This window comes from Oryzias latipes, chromosome 16 (assembly GCF_002234675.1).
Source record: "Oryzias latipes chromosome 16, ASM223467v1".
NCBI lineage: Eukaryota > Metazoa > Chordata > Actinopteri > Beloniformes > Adrianichthyidae > Oryzias > Oryzias latipes.
In genome coordinates, this window is record NC_019874.2 from 16,960,980 (window position 1) to 16,980,011 (window position 19,032).

A 19,032-nucleotide genomic window follows, 5' to 3' on the forward strand; every position below is an offset into this window, starting at 1 on the left:
ATGACGCCCAGAAACGCGCACACATGCATGCACGAATACCACACGGGCTTCAGGGGATAAATAGCCTGTCCAGATACTCACATAGTTATACACAATAGATGTGTTCATTTGCCTGTGTATGCATTTGTGTGTTTTATGTTAAAGTGTGTGTGTGGGTGTGTGTGTGTGCGTGTGCGTGTGTGCGTATTCATTCCATGCTCTGCTTCAGAATGTAATTTCCCTCAGGCTAGGGGCTGCCAATAAACACTATTGAATTCTGTTCACTGACATGATGGGAATTTAATTTGAGGTTGTCACTTCTCTCACTGTCCTCATCTTCCCTTCCTTCTGTCCACATCTTTCTCTTTCCTCCCTCTTCTTTTTCTAATGCCCCAACTTTTTGAATGCTCCACTTTTCTCTCATTCTTTTGCTCTTTTACTCAATCTCCCATTTTCTATTTGTGTTCTCTCTTTTTTTCTCCCCGCTGCGCTTCTCTGCTGTTTGGTGAGGCTGGGGTCATGCAGTGATAGAGTCTGCTGCCCCCACTTTGCTTCAGTAATATCCCTGCACACAGGAGCATAAGCGAGAGGGGAAATAGAGGTGCTGCAGGAAAGCAGGGAAGAGATGATACAACTGTTACCATTTGAACAAAAAGACTGACCCACACACACCTTGGAGCTTATACTGCAATTGTAATAATCATTATCAACACTCCAGGCTTTTCTTTTTTTCCTTGCTTTTTTTTTTTACTTAAACGAGAAGTCTCTCTTCTTGCAGGTTGAGTAAATGTCTTGAGCACACAATGAGTGAAAGGGACTGAAGATTGAAGGAAAGGCTGACGGGACTCTGCTATGCCTAAATCAACTGAGAGAGAACTGATATGTATTGATCCAGTGATTCTCCCGGTGTGCATGTGTGTGCCATGGCATCGATCTGTCTTGCAGGCTTAAGTCGCTTCCCGGAAATGATTCAATCAGCCAGAGCGGAGTTCCACTGAGGGAACCAGATTGAGATAATGACCGCTGCATAGTTGTCCAAATTGCACAAGAACTTTGGAGGAAAATTGCGTATATTTTGTGTCTGTTCGTTACTTTTTAACTTTATCCCTGCACACATTTTTGTAATCCGTCATCTTAATTACCACAACAATGATACATGGGGAGTCTAAGTACAAGAAACGAGGTGTGAATGCATATAAGCCAAAAAAAGGAAAAGTGTGTATGTTTGTGTGTGTGCACAAGGAGTCATTTGTTTGTGTCACAGGCTTTATGCACAGCTATTTTTCTGTTGTACTTGGAAATCAAACATGACAACCTTCATTTGCTTTAAACACACACACACAGGGTGAGATTTCTACCCGTTACCCTCAAGACCAACATGCATAAACCCTTGAACAGAAATACATCTTCTCTTCATGCGCAATCACATACAGTCTGTCAATCTGATTTGCCGGAGCCAAATTAATTCAGACCTCATTTCACCCCACTAGGATAAATGTGTCTGCGGAATAAGCACAGTTCAGATAATTGCAGACCTGAATGGACAGTGATTGCTGCAGGATTCTGTGGAAGTGCTTCAGTGCCTCCACGCTTATTCTCTTTGTTTATCTAGAGCTTACAAAGAAAAATGCCATTTTCAATTATGAATGTGCCACCATCAACCTTTGAAAAGTGTCTGACACATGCATGTTACCTAATATTTTGGGCTTCTTGGGGAAAATCAGCTTGTTTTACTAACACAGTTTGTCAGCATTATAACATGCAAACTCCACACAGAAAGATCCCCCAATGATGTTATGTTTCAGCTCCCCCAGCCCAGACTTGAACCAGGAACCTTCTTGCTGTGAGGCAATAGCGCTAACCACTGCTATATTACGTTTTTTGTGAATTTCATCAAAAGGATTAACAAAAAACATCTTAATTCAAAAAAGGGAAGAAAAAAAAGCAATTTTCACTCAAGTGTTTGATGTAGTGGGCTTTGCAGGGTTGAAAACTAATGATACACATTTCATATAATCACACATTAAAATAATGATAATAAGAAACAAGTGATGGAAATTTAGGATTTCTTTGGAAAAACTGTTTCTGTGGCAAACTTCCTTTGTTCCTTTAAAAAGTACATTTTAATTCTTATAAGATGGACAAACCTCAAGTCAAGAAACGATAGAATCTGTTAGGAAAATAAATTTTTATTTTTATTTGTAAAAAACAAATTGTTTTTTTAACCGTACATGAGATCTGAATGAACCATTTTTTGACATGAGATTATGTAGATCAGAAAAAAAAGGGTGCCAGCCGTACTTGTCCTATTTCCCTGAAAATCTCTTAATCTTTCAGATCATTTGTAAACAGTAATTCAGAAATTCCTTAGAGAGATGTACACTGTGAAGCATTACTACTCTAAAGCTTACAATAAAAGCAGCAGGGTAATCCCCACCCTTTTCTTCAAATAGATTTTTAGAGTGTGATAAGTATAGATAATAGGATGCATTCATCCTGGAAAAGGAGCCTTCAGGGAAACCTCAGGTCAAAACGGAAGCTTTCCAGTGAATGATTTCATCTCATAGATCCTTGCCAGTCAGAGCCAGAAGCTTTGGCTTGCATGAGAGGAGGAAGTGGGTTCTTCGCCAAAGTTTATTAAAATGAAATGATTACTTTATATTAGTGTTAAAGCCCATTTATTCATATTGACTTTCCTGTGGACAAGTGCCCAAAAAGTTTTGTTTGAGGTTTTTTCTGTGTAAAGAGTTGGAGAATCAGCTCAAATTTAAAACAAACCCATGGCTGTCTAGACTGGTCAAATTATAATAATTTCCTCCAAAATGAAATCTCTTACAGCATTATTCACCTTCATGTCTTCTATTAGTTCAAAGTCAAACCTCCTTTATGTCAAAATTACAGAGTCATAAGAGAAGTGATCTTTTTTTTTAATCATTGTCATAACTTCACTGTAGATACCGAAGACTTAGTGAGGCAGTCAATTTTTTGTTTTTTTTAAGATGATCATATGATGGATGGTCATGCATTAGGCTCTTACACATTCAGAAAACGATTTCTTTTTCTGCACTAGTCACTCTTTGGCTGTCTTAATTTAACGTTCAACTGCACTTTTATGGGCTCTGAGTTCAACTAACATTGTGTCAGGATTAGTTTTTGAAGTCGGACACACTGATTTAATGTTTAATGCAGCATAGCATCTTTGGGAGAATTTTTGTTTCAAATTTTGTTGATGAAACTCGCACCGGATATAAAGCTTAACAGGGAAAATAACTTTAATTTAATAAAGCAAACAAAAATCAAAACAATTTCAGGCATTGCATGAAAAGCCATTTGTAGCTATATATAGAATTTGCACACACTGCTGTGATATGCGGGCTGATCATTATAATTCCATAATAAGCTTCTGTTTTGCTGAAAAGCAATTGAAATGGTCAGATCTGCACAATAGGGAAAAATAGGTTAAAAAAAAGACCCTATAGTGAGAGACATTTAATTATGCTGGCAAGAAATGAGATAAACTTGGATTTATTATCTATGTTGGAGCCTGTGATGAACTCAGACATTTGACCAGATTATTGCATGTTATGAAAAAGGATTTAGGACAAAAAGGTAAAAAGTTCAAAACCGTCAACTTATTTTTGTTCTTCTAAAATTGAATAAAACACTAAAGCTTTTGGACGAATAAAAGCTGGTTTTTTAACCTCATTTGGAAACTTTCCAGGGGCCTGAGCTGCATTTCCTACAAAGAACCTCTTTAAAAGACATTAAAAGGTTCTTCGTAGTTCAGTCTCAACAAAAGTGGAAGTATAGTGTTGCCAGAATAAAACTGAGATTATAGAGAACGGCAGTAGTTCCACAAACACTAGAGAGAAAAGTACAAATTCAGTATCTTAAAGCATTCTGTCTGTTTAGTTTTGTTTGGACTGTCTAGGATTATCCTGTGCTTTGACAATTATGTTTAATTTAAAAATGTATTGTGTTCCTTTTTTACTTTGAAGAGTTTTTGTTTGATGTTCATTTATGCTTAATACTAATGACTGGACAAGGAGAACACAAACATCTTCTGGACACTTCCAACCTAATTAAAAAAAATGTATTAACGGATCTAAAAAAGTATGACTTGACAAACTGGTAGCAGTTCACACCAGTCGGGTGTTTCTCCACAGTCACTGAAAGCTGCAGTTGTTAAAGTCATTTTGTAGTAAGCATCCTTAATCCTTGAATATTTGACAATTACAGGGTGATTTCTAATTGCCTTTTTATCGGAGAGATGATTTTAAAAAAGCAGGTTCAGTTCAGCAGTATAATTTTTTAACATGAACAGACTCTTAGACAAATTTTAGCCAGGGACAAAATTGCAGCACTGAGACTGTGCTTGTTAAAGTTCCACATCAACACCGACTCAGGAAAACACTGACTGATCAGTTTTAGTGCTTCTTGATCTGAGGACAGCCTTTGACTTTATGGACGATGAAATCCATCTTGACAGGCTGGAAAAATGGATGTGACAGTCCGGTATGTTCATACACAGTTAGGCCAGATCTTGACCTAAACACGTGCTGGGTTACCTATGAAAATAGGTAACCATAAATCTGAATGTGGAGTACCTCAAGGTTCAATTCTTGGACTTCTGCTGTTCAGCCCTGTTTATCCTCATTTTGAGTCACATTGTGCACACTAATCATTTTTATACCACAGCTATTCAGATGACTCTCAGCTTTATGAATTTTAAAGGAATTAAATATCAATTGTCAACTTAGAAATCCTGTGTCAAATTAGATTCAAACTTGAGTTTTAGGGAAACCACAATTAAATCAGCTTGTCTCTATCTCCAAATAGTCAAACAGAGATATCATGTCCAAACAAGGTTTAGAGAAACAGATTTTTGTCTTCTTCTTCCACAGGCTGTAATACTTTGTCTACTCATCCAAAAAACTTTTAAAACCAGAGTTTTAATTAGAACTTCAGTCCTGTTATCAAGTCTGAACTCTGGCTATTTAGAGGTTAGAATTAACTTAACGATGTTCGATCCAAAACCTGACCTATTGGTAGAGCAAAAATCCAACCGAGCTCGGAAATCTGAAAGCCATGAACTGGTAAAACCTTGAACAAAATCTAAACAAGGTAAAACGAAACTGTTTTTGGCTAGAATGGTGCACACACCAGAAATCAGCATAAAATGTTATTGAAGTGCTTCCATTTTTAAGTCCAAACATAAAATATTGTGCTTTTGAGCTGCCATTAGTGAAAATAATATTACTAGAATAAAATATGACAATACAATAACAGTAATACTGTAATATAATTTCAGTAAAAGTCAAATTTCACTTATTCCTTTTTCTTTTTTTCTTTTTATTTAATTTTCTTGAATGCTGCCAAAGTTCTGGCATCTCTTTAAAGCTAATCAATTCCTCTTTGTTCATTAGGTGCAGTTAAAAACAAAACTACCTTTCTGTGCCTTAAACTGCACCATGTGTATGTCCGTGCCCTCATGTCTAGTTATGAATATGTTATGTTTATTTTGGCATTAGCAAGCCCCCATTTCAATGGCCTGAGGCTGTTCTAAACAGCATTTGTGGGAGGCCATCATAATGGCTCAAAATGTTTCTGTGAGGTTCTTTTAACTCCTCAGTCTCATGCAGCTGTTTGAATATGTTCAAAGAAATGAACAATCTTATTTCTGTCTAAAAACAGTTTTCCCAATGTCTTCAATCCATCTCAGTCTTTAGTAATGTCCTTTTTAAAAGGTGTTTGTAACATTTATAATGGAACTGTGAAAGAATAAAAACAAACATGACAATCAAATAAATGGTTACTAGTTAATAACCCTCTAAGAATATTAAACACCTCTGTGAAAACTATTTTAATAGAAACACACTTACATTTCTAGTTTTCAGATTATGTTTTAACTGAATAGCTGCTGCATAAAATACTTCAACTGACATTTGTTCCAGACTGTTGCCGTTGAAGGCCTTTCAGCCTTGGTCCTCATTCACCTTTCCCCTTCATGTTGTACTCGTTTTTCCTATGCCAAACACATTTAAATAACCATGACTCATTCTTCAGTGCATAAAACCATTGATAAGTGTCGGAATTCAAAATCAGGTTTGGTATAAACTTCTCTATTCTAAATAAAAATTTGTAGGCTGTAACAGGATTGATCATAGAATCTTATAAATCATAACAGAAGTCACATTAAACTTTTTGACTATTTTCTACAGGATACAAAAAAAAAAAAACAGAACAGAAAAACGTGTCCCTCTGTATGCCAGGGATACCACTTCTCTTTATTTTATTTTTTATCATTTTGTTTTGATTTAGATTTTGTAGTTCAAATTTTACTCCAGATTTTTCCCCCCGTGTGCCATAAGAACACTAGGTTTCCATTCTTAACTGCCACAGTTGCCTTTCATCCCCCAAGCACAGCTACATGATCAATTCCAAGCCCCCTCTTTCATCTGCTTCAGTTCTTCCAACATATCTCTCTGCTGACGACAATGGATGACAGAACCTAACTGCTGAACATGTTAAAATGATGCATTTTTTTATAACACACCAAAATGTAGACAAGCGTTTCTAGAGAGTATAGCAGCTTTCTGATCATAACTTTCAGATGTGTGCAAAAAACAAAACAAAAAAACAAGACGATTTAATTTCAAAAATTAAAAATCTTCTCTTAGTTTGCAGGTCAAACTGAGAGTCAAGATAGTTTGAATAATTGTATAAGGCAAAATTAAACAGAAGTGCTTTTCATTAACAAATATCATTGTCAGGAATTGGTGTGGGATCCAAAAATGTAGAAGACTGGAATGTAAAATTTCAATAAATATGCTCATAGCACAACACATCCATGACCAAAGGCCACAACAACAACACTGACAGAGGATGTGACAAAAAACTGGACTGAAACCAAACCCTTACATTTCCAGATGATGAGTGACTTTCAAGAAGACGTCTGTGGATGATTATGAAAGGAAACCAGGTGAGACTAACTAAACACAACACCTGAAAAGAAAAAAGAAAAAAGCATAGAGCACAATCCTACCAATGACAGGCAGCCATTCCCATTAAAATGCATATTTGTCAATTAAATAAATATACTTTTGTAAACCCCAAGAATATTTCATTCTGAGAACTGAAACAGACGTTTTAAGATGAACTAATCAAACATTTATGAAAAAGATGTGCGGGCTGAGACTCCACATCCCGCATAAAAATACTTAAGTGCATTATTTCAATAACCAAAATGCTTTTACCAAATGAATAGATTCACCTTTATGTGTTGGACCTAGAACAAAAAAACAAAAAACAAAAAAAAACAACAGCTTTTACTTTATGTCACAAAATCTAATACTTTGAACACAGAGGAAATCAACCCTCAGATTCTATTTTCCCTCATGTCTGCGACCTTTCATCATTCCTGGGATTAGTTTTAAATCGAAGTCAATATCCCGAGAAGGACTGGCGACCTATCCAGGATCTATCCAGTTTTCTAATGAAGACAGGCTCCGTTCTGGATATCACAAAGCCTTTTTCTGCTTCTCTGACCCGGTCTTTTCCTTCTTTTTTTTTTAAAATTCCTTTCTCTTTTCATCAACCCCTGCTGTAAACAGGCAGAGTATTTAAGCACTAAGACATCTGATAGATTCACTATGCTCAGGCTGATAAAAACCTTGGAGTCACCAATAAACATCACAGTAGGCTTTTTTTCCTTCTCATAGTTAACTGGCATGTTTTATAAAACCTTGATAGAATTTGTTAATTAATGAAATACAAATACAACCCCAGTAGATTACACCAGGTATCTTTATCAGTTTGAAAAGAAATTTTACATTTCTGCCAAACATCAACCACAAAAATATATGTTTAAAAAAATGAGTGAGTTTTAAAATATTCTAGAGAGTTAAGTCCGATTTTTATCGTATGAAAAAGAAAAGCAGACCCACCGTAGTTGTAACTCTTTGGAAAATGAATCCAACTCCCTGATGCCCAATGCCTTTTCTTACAGTCAGTGAACCCAGTTCATTTTGCATTCTTTATGAGAAATGTTTACTTGGACATTCTGGGATGGTACTGATCAGATATGATAATTGTTAACAGCATTGCAAAACAAGTTTTAATTGCAATGTTGGTTCAGTAAGAAATTCAAAATACAGCAGAACTGGCAGAAATTAGGACAGAATAACATTCTGCATGCATAATAAATGGAGAAACTGGGTAGGAGCAACAGCCCTGATGGTTACAGATTCTCTCTGTTCAAATGTAAGCCAACTAAGTTAAACTGAAAAGCCTTTTTACTGCAGTCACTACAAAAGATGCAACTAAAAACATTAAGGGAAATTCACACTGTGACGTGATATGAATGACAGCAGTTGCAAATACAAAGGCAAGTTTCTTAGAAAAATCCAAATAACAGAAGAGGCTTAAACAAATTATTCAAAGAAGCTGTACTTGGCACTCCCTTGTTTCATTGCTTTTGCTTTGACCTGTTTGTTTTGTATTAGCATTACAACTTAGCCAGTCCATCAGTGTTGCAAGTGTTTCAAACGAGTTTTTTCCCCTGTGGAAATAAGTACAGTCAAAATTCTAAATTCTGAATCAGAATCCTTTTATTGCCACATGCACATCTTTTACACTGACATACGAAATTTGTTCCAGTACAACCCGAACAAACAGTTCAGAGTTGATTGAGGCGCAGAAGTGAAACACACAGCGCACCTTATTATGTTTTCCCAATGAGAGTAAAAAATACCCAAATATGGAGATTATGACTGAAATAAATATGCCAAAAAACAAATAAATGGAAAAAAGAAACATCCACACAAATGACTTTTTATGGCAGCTTCTCTCTAATGCTTTTATCACCATAGCAATCATTTTATTTTTTTGTCACCTTAGGAGACAAACAGGTCTGTCATTTTTAGAAGAATCAAAAAAAGTACATTTATTTGGGTTTCCTTGGCAACAGAACTTTTTTGCTAACCACGCTCACATTCTTAATATGTTCATGTCATGGCCTCCTTTTTGTTCTGCTTGAGCTAAGCTTTTATGTATTACCTGTTCACAATATCATGGTAAAAAACATGCGAGCAACAGGGAAACGCCACTTTTGCAAGCTTGCCACGCCAATGCTGTTCAAAATCTACAAACTTTAAAACCCAATTTTTTTTCCAAGTAGCTTTCCAAAGTCGGAGTTTCTGCGAGGAGTTTAAATTTGTAGAAAGTGTAAAAGGTTATTTTCTTGAAAAATTCAAGATGGCAATCCCATTTTAAGGTCAACAAAACATAATTTTGTGCGGGTTAAAAATGCCAAAAATCCCCTTTTTACTGACCACTAAGTGTGTGCAGATTTTGGATAATTTTTAAAAATGTGTTGGGGGCCAAAAAAATAGACAAACAAGCATACCAGCAAAACATTAAGGGTTTGAAATGTAAAAACGCATTGAACTGTAGCAGAAGTAGTAGAAAAACAAGCCAGCATTTCTCCACATCTATATTTAAAACTGAAATTTTATTTACTCTAAATTTGTTACCCTAATGTTGTCCCTAGGTGTGATTGTATGCCCTGCAACAGACTGGCAACCTATCTAGGATGTAACCCACCATCACCCAGCAGAAGCTGCGATGACGCCAGCAACCCCGTGACAGAGGGATATAGCAGGTTAGGATAATGGATGGGTAATATCTAGTCATACTTCAAACTTTTACTAGCAACATGGTGCAATATATTTCACAGTAATGTTTATCCAAAATTGAGGGTGTTGTCTGTTTAAATAATAACCTGTTAAAGATCACATAATTGTTTTTAATTTTGTTCTGGTACATTAAACCTTACAACTACCAGAGTGCTTTCTTCCTGTCTCGCATGATTAAAGTAGGAGAGTGCCACAATGAAGAAAAAGATGCAGCTAACAAATATGAATTCAAAGAACTTCTAATTGACACTTTTCCAAGTGAAAAGAATTCAGTTAACGATCCAGAACTGTTTATCAACTCTAATTTAGTCTTAAATTACCTTCATCTATAACCATCACTCTCAATTGGGTAAGAATACAAACAACTTAATTTGAAAAGATAAACAAACCTGTCCTTTTTCCCCCCAACCTTTTTTACTGCCATAAAAAATCATTCCTGTTTGTTTCTGTCAGACAGTCATGCAGAGAGACTCCCACAGCTCAGAAGTCCAGCAGAGCAGTAAAGTTTCTTGCCATTCTTATGAAGCTTGTGACAGCTGACCTGCGGGCTCAATTGCTCGTTATAGTAATGACCTGTAGATCTCAGTGGCAGGGACACTAGTGCACAAGCACGCACACACTGAGGCACAAGACAGCCAAGTGAGATAACAGAGTGTTAATGAGCTGATATTTGCAGGCCTGACGCATCTCCCTTGACTGCCTTAAATGCACCTTCATGGTCTGTACCCACCTATTTATTACTTTAATGATGGGGTATGTAGCTGTACTTGCAATGAAGTCTTTTGTTTTTTTAATCTATGTTTTATGCGTTCATTTGTGTGCCATTGCTTAAACCAAATCATTACACCAATGTAAAAAAAACAAACTTGTGAATCGTGTCCAAAATGGCAGATCTGTTGATCTGTTGGGTTTGTTATGTTAGCCAACAAGATGAGTGTATTTGCATCAGTAAAATGCAACCATCCACTTAAACAGAGGAAAACAGGAGAAGGCATCTTAAAATGTTTTAGATAACAACAAACACTCAAAGGAAATATGTGTGCCTGAAAGGATAGCTTTAACATCATGATCCAATAACAACACAGTAAAATGTCCTTTTTGAAGGGTAGAGTTTGGCCACAAACATGAAACACAATTTGCAATTTCATGTAGGCCACAATTTCTCATTGACTTTTTTCTTGATATTGACACAAAGAACGGGCATTTGTCTCAAATGATGGTAGTAGACTTCCAGATTGAAGTTCTTTAAAAACAAAAGTAAATGGAGACAACGTCAACTGACCAAGCAACCCACCATGTCAGCCACTTTTTCTTACAATGGACAAAAGTCTAACTGTACAAAGAAAATTGTTGTGGTTTGGTTTCAAAGACAGTTTTGTCCTCTGTGCATTGATGACAGTGATAATTGAAACTGGAAGTACATTTTTGTGCCTCTTCATTTAATTTTATACTGTACCTCAAAGTTACACACTTGCTGAGTGAAATAATGATAACTACTGAACTACAAACATCTTTCTTCAAAACGGGCCAACACCTGCCATCCATTTCCTACACTGCCATCTGCAAATATGTATGACTACATAAATTGGAAAAATTGAGCTCTGACCACTTTTCATCAAGTGGAAAATCAAGGATTGATTAATATGTGTTCAATTTTCTCAGGAGGAAAACCAAAGACTGATCTCTGGTGATTGAAGAACCTGTCAAATTCATCTGTCCTAGAACAACAGCATGCAAAAACTCAACAAAAGAAATGAATTTTTATTAGGCAATTTCCACTTAACAACAAGGATCCAATTCAGTTTTATAAGCTCACTGTAAACCTGAGAATTGGACCCCACTTTCTAATAAAAGCTTATTTACTAAGGATCTCCAACATGCTAAACAAAGAACTGCCTGCTCCCCAAACAACAGTCTGTATGCCCTGCAGCTAAAGTGACAGTCAACTAATGTGAACACAATCAAAAACACTTACATTCAAAGTCAATAAACCTTGAAATCGTAATCTAGTTTAATTGCAGTTGCTTACATATTAAAAGGAACATGTGCTTTCAAGCTCTCTGAAGCTCTAATGCAGTTACTGCAGTGCTCCATAACATAAATATGCCGATAATGTGGACATCTATACTTTGAATAGATTCTACAAAACAAAAACAAAAACTGCAATGCAGCATCTTGAATCTATTAAATGTGCATTATGTCACTCTAAAACAGAGGGACAGTAAAAAACAATGAACAAATCTAATTCTGAAGCTGCAGAAGAAGGTTTTGTTTGGGGCTGCGGCATGGAGACTGGAGCATCGGCAAATTGCACCGCTCTAATGTCGAAGTCATAAATCTATGATTAGTCACATGGCCCAACCAAACGATCACTCAGCAAGCAATCAAAGTTTAATTCACTGTCGATCGCAATGCAAGGCCGCAGGAGACTCGGTGCTGATCTCTTCACCCCTCCTTCCTTCACTCTCTCTTGTCACTCTCAATTTCTCTTCTGTATTGACCAGGCTACCTTGTTTTCTCAGAGGTGTACAGCGAGTCCGCCATATTCTTGGACACATTTAAAATCTTCCACCTGTCAACACCTCTCAACATCCTTGGTCACTGTGCTCATCTCTTCTTTAATAAATAGTGATCTCTGCGTTTGGTTTGTGTACTGATTCAGAACAAACCCATAATTTATTATTCCAATCTTGTAATGACAAATATGTGTTTTGATTATTTTGCTGAGATTTATCCTTGCTTAACAGTAATTAGTTGATGAAGTAGCAGGCTCATCCCTGAGGATTTTAACCTTGATTTAGTGGTTTTTTTTTTCCAGTCATGTTGTCTTACTCTTGTAGTGTTCTTTTTTCATGCTTGTTTTTTGGGTTTTTTTCCGCTGTCACAGTCTCACCTGGTTTCATCTGCTAATTACCCAAAGCTGTATTCGTTTAAGGTGATCATCCTCAGTGTATTTAAGTGTCTGCTTTTCAGGTTATCTGTTCTGGTCTCCAATTTTGTGTCTCGGGTTGTTTGTGTTTAAGATTTTTAATTTTTATGATGAAATTTGTGTTTCGTGATGTTTTTAACACGTGGCACCTTTCTGATGATTCCGGACATGCATAAAGAAAACTAAGCTTAAATTTGCATTTACTATATTTATTAAAATCCGGAGCAGATGAAGAAAATGCAGTTTAAAATAGCTTGTAGTTGTGACATAGAACCTACAATGGCAGGCCATAAGCACCCTGCTCCACTTCATTCTGATGCATCCACTTGTAGACGTGTACGTCTTTGTTTTCCTCGTATGAGCTGGCATCTGGATCAGCTGGATAGCTTTAATATTGCTCGCTATTTTTTTTGCACAGGTAATGTTAGATTGGGGGTGTGAGGGGGAGAGCGGTTAAACGGAGAACCCTCAGTTATGGGTGATGAGAAGGGGGGGGTGGGATTGCTCCGCGCCACGGTTCCATCCACAACTCTGAGGCAAATTTCTTATAGGCAACTGCCGCTCTGCAGAAACCATGCCCTAGAAAATGACGTTTTTTTTTTTTTTAATTTTGGCTTAAAATGGCAAACATTATTAAAAGACCACTGGGAACACTTTTTAAATAGATATTATCCTGACCATATTATCTTGACCAAAGCAAAGCAAGTCAAGTTTAAAACAACAAAATGTTCAAAACGTTTCTGGCCTTAAAAAATGTGCTGCTCAGGATGCCTTGGCATTGTTTTCTAGTTTAACCAGATACTATATAGGCATGTTTTAGGAAACTTCCACCTAATCCTTTCCAAAGTAGAATAAGTGACTCATCTGAAAAATTCTATGAATTTATTTATTCTATTTAGAATTTTGACTTAACTCCCAGAATTCCTTTGAGCTGATTAAAGTACTCTTGCTGAGTTTGACTCATAGTTTCAAAAGTGTCAGTGTCTGAGTTGTCTTCATTCACGCCACTCAGAATATAATTTCAAAGTCGTATGCATCAAATTCTGTTCGTGGCCTATATACCAAGTTCATTTGAGAGACTTCATTTTACATGGATGCAGCTGCCAGCGTGAGATCTCATCTCAGACGGAACCATTTGCATCTAAGTTGAAATTTAAATGCAACTATCTAAAATAAAAGTTGGTGTGGTGGTTCCCACAATCATTTCACAGCATGGGAACTTAATTTGAATTCCCTTCTGAAATTTCTGCTTGAAGTTTGCATGTTCTCTAAATTGCACTTGGGGTAGAATCAATATGAACTATAACAGCGCACAGACAAATTGCTCATGGCATTTTTAAAGAAATTTCTAAGATGTTTCAAAATCTTTGTGGGATGTTTCAGTTCCTGCAAGAATTTGCTTTTGTATTGCTGGTCAGATTTAGCTTCCGCCCTTTTGAAATTTGTCATAAATATGATCTGACAAAAAGTACACGCTAGTCTTCAAATTTAACATTTATGAAATAAGAATGTCAATCTTGGTTTTTCAAAATAAAATGTTTTTCTTTTCTCTCTTTTTATGTAATTTAGCTCTTCTTTGTTGTATCCTTTGCATATTTTAGATTCCTCCTGTATATCATATTTTTCCCGCTTGTACACTAAAAGCATGTGTCACCTATGTGTCCTTTCATCTGCGTGTCTGCCAGTCTTCTCTTCTCTGGCTTAAATGTCACCCCCAGTGTCGAACATTTTTCTCTCCCAGCTGGAAGAAAAAAATTGAATTATAGGGACCATTGACTCTTGACATTCAATTTACAAGTTCAATTCAAAACCTGCATGAATTCATGGATATAGAGATGCTGAGTTATCACACACAAGAATTACTTATAGATTCTATTCGTCTGTCAGCCTCCCATCTGTCATCAAAGGTAGCTGACGGCCCGCTTCAGGGATAAGTACACATCTATCTGTTACAATGATCAAACTGGAATCTGCCTCTGTGGTAATACAGATCAGAGTGAAAGTCAAGTGAAGCACATGAGGATAATCAGTCTTGGGAGCAGGGTTAATGTAATCAAAGATTATACACTACTCTTAATACTTGTCTCGGTCTCACAAACGTATAGATGAGGGGCGAGCACGGATGAGAGGGAACTATGGGTTGCTGATGCTGTTGAATTGAGGAATGATTGCTCTCTTTCAAGCTTTTATGATTGCCGATTCTTCAGAAGCTTTTCCGGCGCGGCGGCACACTTTGCATGCGTGTGTGTTCTCTTTGTGTGGTTCATCAGAGGAGAACACCAGGGTTTCCAATAAGACTGGGTGAGCTTTTCCCTGGCACATTACAGTACCAGTGCAAGGAAAGTTTAATGATACCTCCGAAGATAAAAGTAAACTGTTTAAAGGATGTAAACAGCTTAGTTTGGAGACCGCTCTGAACGCCGTGGAACTGTAGCAGATAAGCCTCGGCGCTGACCAGGGATTCTCTGCTTTCAACATCCTCTTTCTATTTCCCTGCTCTACCATATCGTTTCCCTGTCCACGGTCTCCCTCAACTATCATTCTTGCTTGTATCTCATCCTCTGTATGGCTGCATTAGTATGTATGGCAGCGTGGCTCAGAGTTTAGAGGTTTATGTCTCTTAATAGACAGAGATTTGTCCTGTCACACCAACACTCGCATGCGGCTTACAGCTAGACACAGCAGGAGAACAACTCCTTCCTCTCAGCAAGAGGAAGAAAAGCATTTATGCTCCTGTCATGTCTCCAAGGAGAAAGGTTCCATTCTGCACAAGCCATAAAGCACGCATTTCTGGCCTTTTCTCTTTTCCTCTCTCACACTTTCCATCTTTGTCTTCCTACTCTTTATTAATTTCCTTTTTTTACTCTTTTCCTTCCCTCTTCCACTTGTCATTATTGGATTAAGACCAAAAAACACAGTGTGGAGACGAGGAAGGGATGAGAGCTTATTAAACATATGAAAGGTGCGATGACATTAAGCTATACAGACGGATATTGAAGAAATTGTCTGTGACCACATGCGCCCAAGTGTGTGCGTTCAACTGTGTGCGTGCACAGCACATTTTTCTATTTATCCCTGCAGAATATAGGTGAGAAGAGCGAGGAAGTGAGTCGTTTAGCTGTGAAGCACTTTAATCAAGGGGCGAGCAATCCTGCATGACCCGCTCTGTCATCCATTATTGATGCCTGCCTCAGCTAGGCTGATGAATCATTAAGCCACTCATCAGGCCTGGGAATTCTGCTGCCTCCTCGACCGTTGACACTCATTTACATAATTCACATGCTGCTGTTTCCACAGGCAGGGCGCAAACACAAACATAAAATTCATAGATATTTGACTTACAATGCAGGCTTCAGGTTTTCTGGGGGGGGGCAATGTCTTTAAGATTTTCCTGAAGCACAAGTCGCTGTCATACATGGAAGAGGAGAGTTATTTGAGCTATGGATAAACCATTTCAAACTGGGCTCATTCTGTTTGTGACAAGTATTCAGCAGCTGCAACACCAGCATTCCCACAGATGAAAGAAACAAATGTTCCACATCCTGTGGACCCCGCACTACTTTAGTTTTCCCTCACTACGTGACAGATGAGTTTCACACATGCAAGAATGCTTTGCTAACTTGACGCGGGAAGAGTAAAGTGTGAGACAGCGACAAAAAGATAATAAGATTCTTGCAGAGTTTGTGTGCACACTCCTTGCCTCTGGGTTTCATGGTGCAGGATAAAAAAGCGAATGGTAAAAAAACTGATGAATAACCATGGCTTACATGAGCATATGCACAGACACACACACACACACACAAAATCCACCCACACATTGCTTTTCATATATGTGCCTTTTTTTGTCATCTCTCTTCTCTTCTCTCTTGGTTCCCATGTCTGCCTATTCAATGCTGTGACTAATCCTGCACCCCAGTGTTAAGAATATACCTCACAGCGATAGTAGGAAGGCCACATGGCAAACTTGTACAAAATGCGCAAGTGCAATCATGCCAAATGTACATATACTGGCAGACAGCAGAGGCAGGCTTCTGGCCCATAAGAGAGACTTAGCCAAGGCCTGGTGGCTGGAAGGTTGAGGCTGCAGACCACTGTGATTCTGCCATCCCTACAGCACGGAGCCAGAACATTTCTGCACTAAACGAAGGCGTCTGGCATCTGCTAAACATACTAATTCTGTGGCTTGTGATTATTGAAATGATTTTTTTTGTCTATTGTGGCTCATAAGAAGGCCATTTGAAGCAAACAGCATAAATTATGGGTGTCTACACACAGCCAGAGGAGGTAAGTATGATATGATTTGGTGTATTGCAACTGATGCATGAAAAAACCTTTGCTATAACAATGTTCTGGAATGTCTTATCTGCTTTGATACATAAACATGAGACCACACCAGAGTGAACATACACTAGGATGTGAGTTAGAGTAAAGCTATGCAGCTTTTGCCCCGCTGCAGTTTTCATCTTTCTCATGGGTGCACAGATTTATGATGTAATAGGTAAGATCCTTATTTTGACACAGGTTCCAAAAGTTACCAAATTAGTAATTTAAGTTCTTCTACCTTTAAGTTCTTTACTCATGAGCTGACATTTTTCATTCTATTTCTACACCGAGGGACTCGTAAAAAAGTCAAAAATGAAAGTGAAAGTTAGAGGTTAGAGAACAGTCAGTTCAGTGACCCACCTGAAAGTGTTAAAAAAAAGTTATGAAACCATAATAACTTTAATTTTTTCCCCCCAACGATAAGAGATCTCTCTGTTTTTGCCCCTCTGGTAATAGGGGTTGCACTCCAGCTGACACATATGTAGGACAGACAGTCAAGAAACTTTCCACAGAAATGCAGTACTTTGAAAGTTATACTGAATGTCGAAAAAGAAAAAAGAACACAAATATAATGGTTTTTGTGTTTCACCCTATTTCGTCACAAAACCAGCCTGAAAATAACATATAAACTGAAGTTATCGTTCCATCACAAACCATTGTGGCAAAACCTTCGCCATTTTCCGTGCAGACTACAAACAAATGAATGTGTTGCATATTTACATTTTTAATTTTCCAAGTTCTTTAACATTTAGTCCACCTAAAAGATGTGTCCTCAGTGTTGCGGCCAATTCAACTCAAACTCTGAAAATGCAAAACATGAAAGCCTTGATCTTATATCAATGAACTCTGGGAATTAAACTTGTTCATATGCATTGAAATTTCCCAGCTACTTTGATCTGTGAATGCCAAGCGCCTGCTCGACTTCTTTCACTTACATTTATTTTTATAAATATTCTCTACACATAAGAAAAGTAAAGAGAAGGGGAAAAATATGATGTAAAGTTTAAGCTGAGAAAAAAAATCCAAGTTTCTGTGTTCAGAAAGAGCCTCTGTTAGACCAGGAATAATTCCTCCTCCCTGTGCATCCAGGAGGATGGCTGACAGGCTTTCTTTTTTGTGACTCATCTTTTCCTCCAGAGAGGAGATAATTAATTTGTCTGAGCTGCTCTTAACCCTGGCCTGTGTGTCGGTGATGGTGATGACCGGGCATTTAAGACCAAAGGGGCAAATATGTTTTACACACACATTGTGCCATGCAGGCTGCAGTTATAGCTGCATCTGCAAGTGCGGGACTTTAAACAAAGCAGCAGAATCTGAGGTAAAGTGAGGTGGAGGAGCAGAAACTGATGATAAAATAAAACCATTTTTTTCATACCTTCAAGGAGTTTTCAGCAATATTGCTGCTGCAATATTAGTCCTATCAGGCACACACACATCTACCCAGACCAGGACGCTGCAAGCACATATGCACCCCTGCATCCACCCCCACACACAAGATTCAAAGGCCTAAACATCTGAACCTTTGACCTGCTAAAAAATGAATGGGCTTCAGAGAGGAGATGAAAAGCAATAGGAAAGGGCGTTGAGTGAGGTGTCAGGGAGACGGGGTTGAGAGCAAAGGTATTGGCTATAAAGAAATGGAAAGGGAGGTGGCGTGGCGAAGAGACAGACTTTAGCAAATGAAAAATAAAAGGAGAAAAGGCAGGTCGAGAGGATGCAGTTTACACTGCAAGGGGAAAATCACTTGAGGAGACCAAACCCTGAGTGACACATCATTTCCAGACAAAAAAATAAATTCCTCACCTCTCACTTTGCAATCCAGAATTTTTTTTTCACTTGCTGATGATCAGTGTTGTGCAAGGTACTTCCAGGCTGTAACACATTACAAATAATGTTTTACTGATGTTCAAAAGTAATCCATTACCCTATAATATTACAGCCTCAGAATCGCTTTAATTCACAGTTGCCTTTCATAATTTTTGGTTACTTTGAGCATAATATCTGTGGAAGTAGAACAAAATCGGAAGTTACCATTGAATGTATAAAATAATTGGACAGTGTGACCCCTCCCACCTCATGTTCAAGTTACAGTAGGAAGTACCCGCT

The 19,032-nt window shown here is 37.7% G+C and overlaps 1 protein-coding gene across 2 annotated transcripts in view; it reads right to left on the minus strand.

The window, feature by feature from the left end:
* Window positions 1-19,032, minus strand: part of LOC105355926 (zinc finger protein 804A) — a 48,398-nt gene that overhangs the window by 15,381 nt on the left and 13,985 nt on the right. The gene's annotated exons all lie outside the window — the stretch shown is intronic.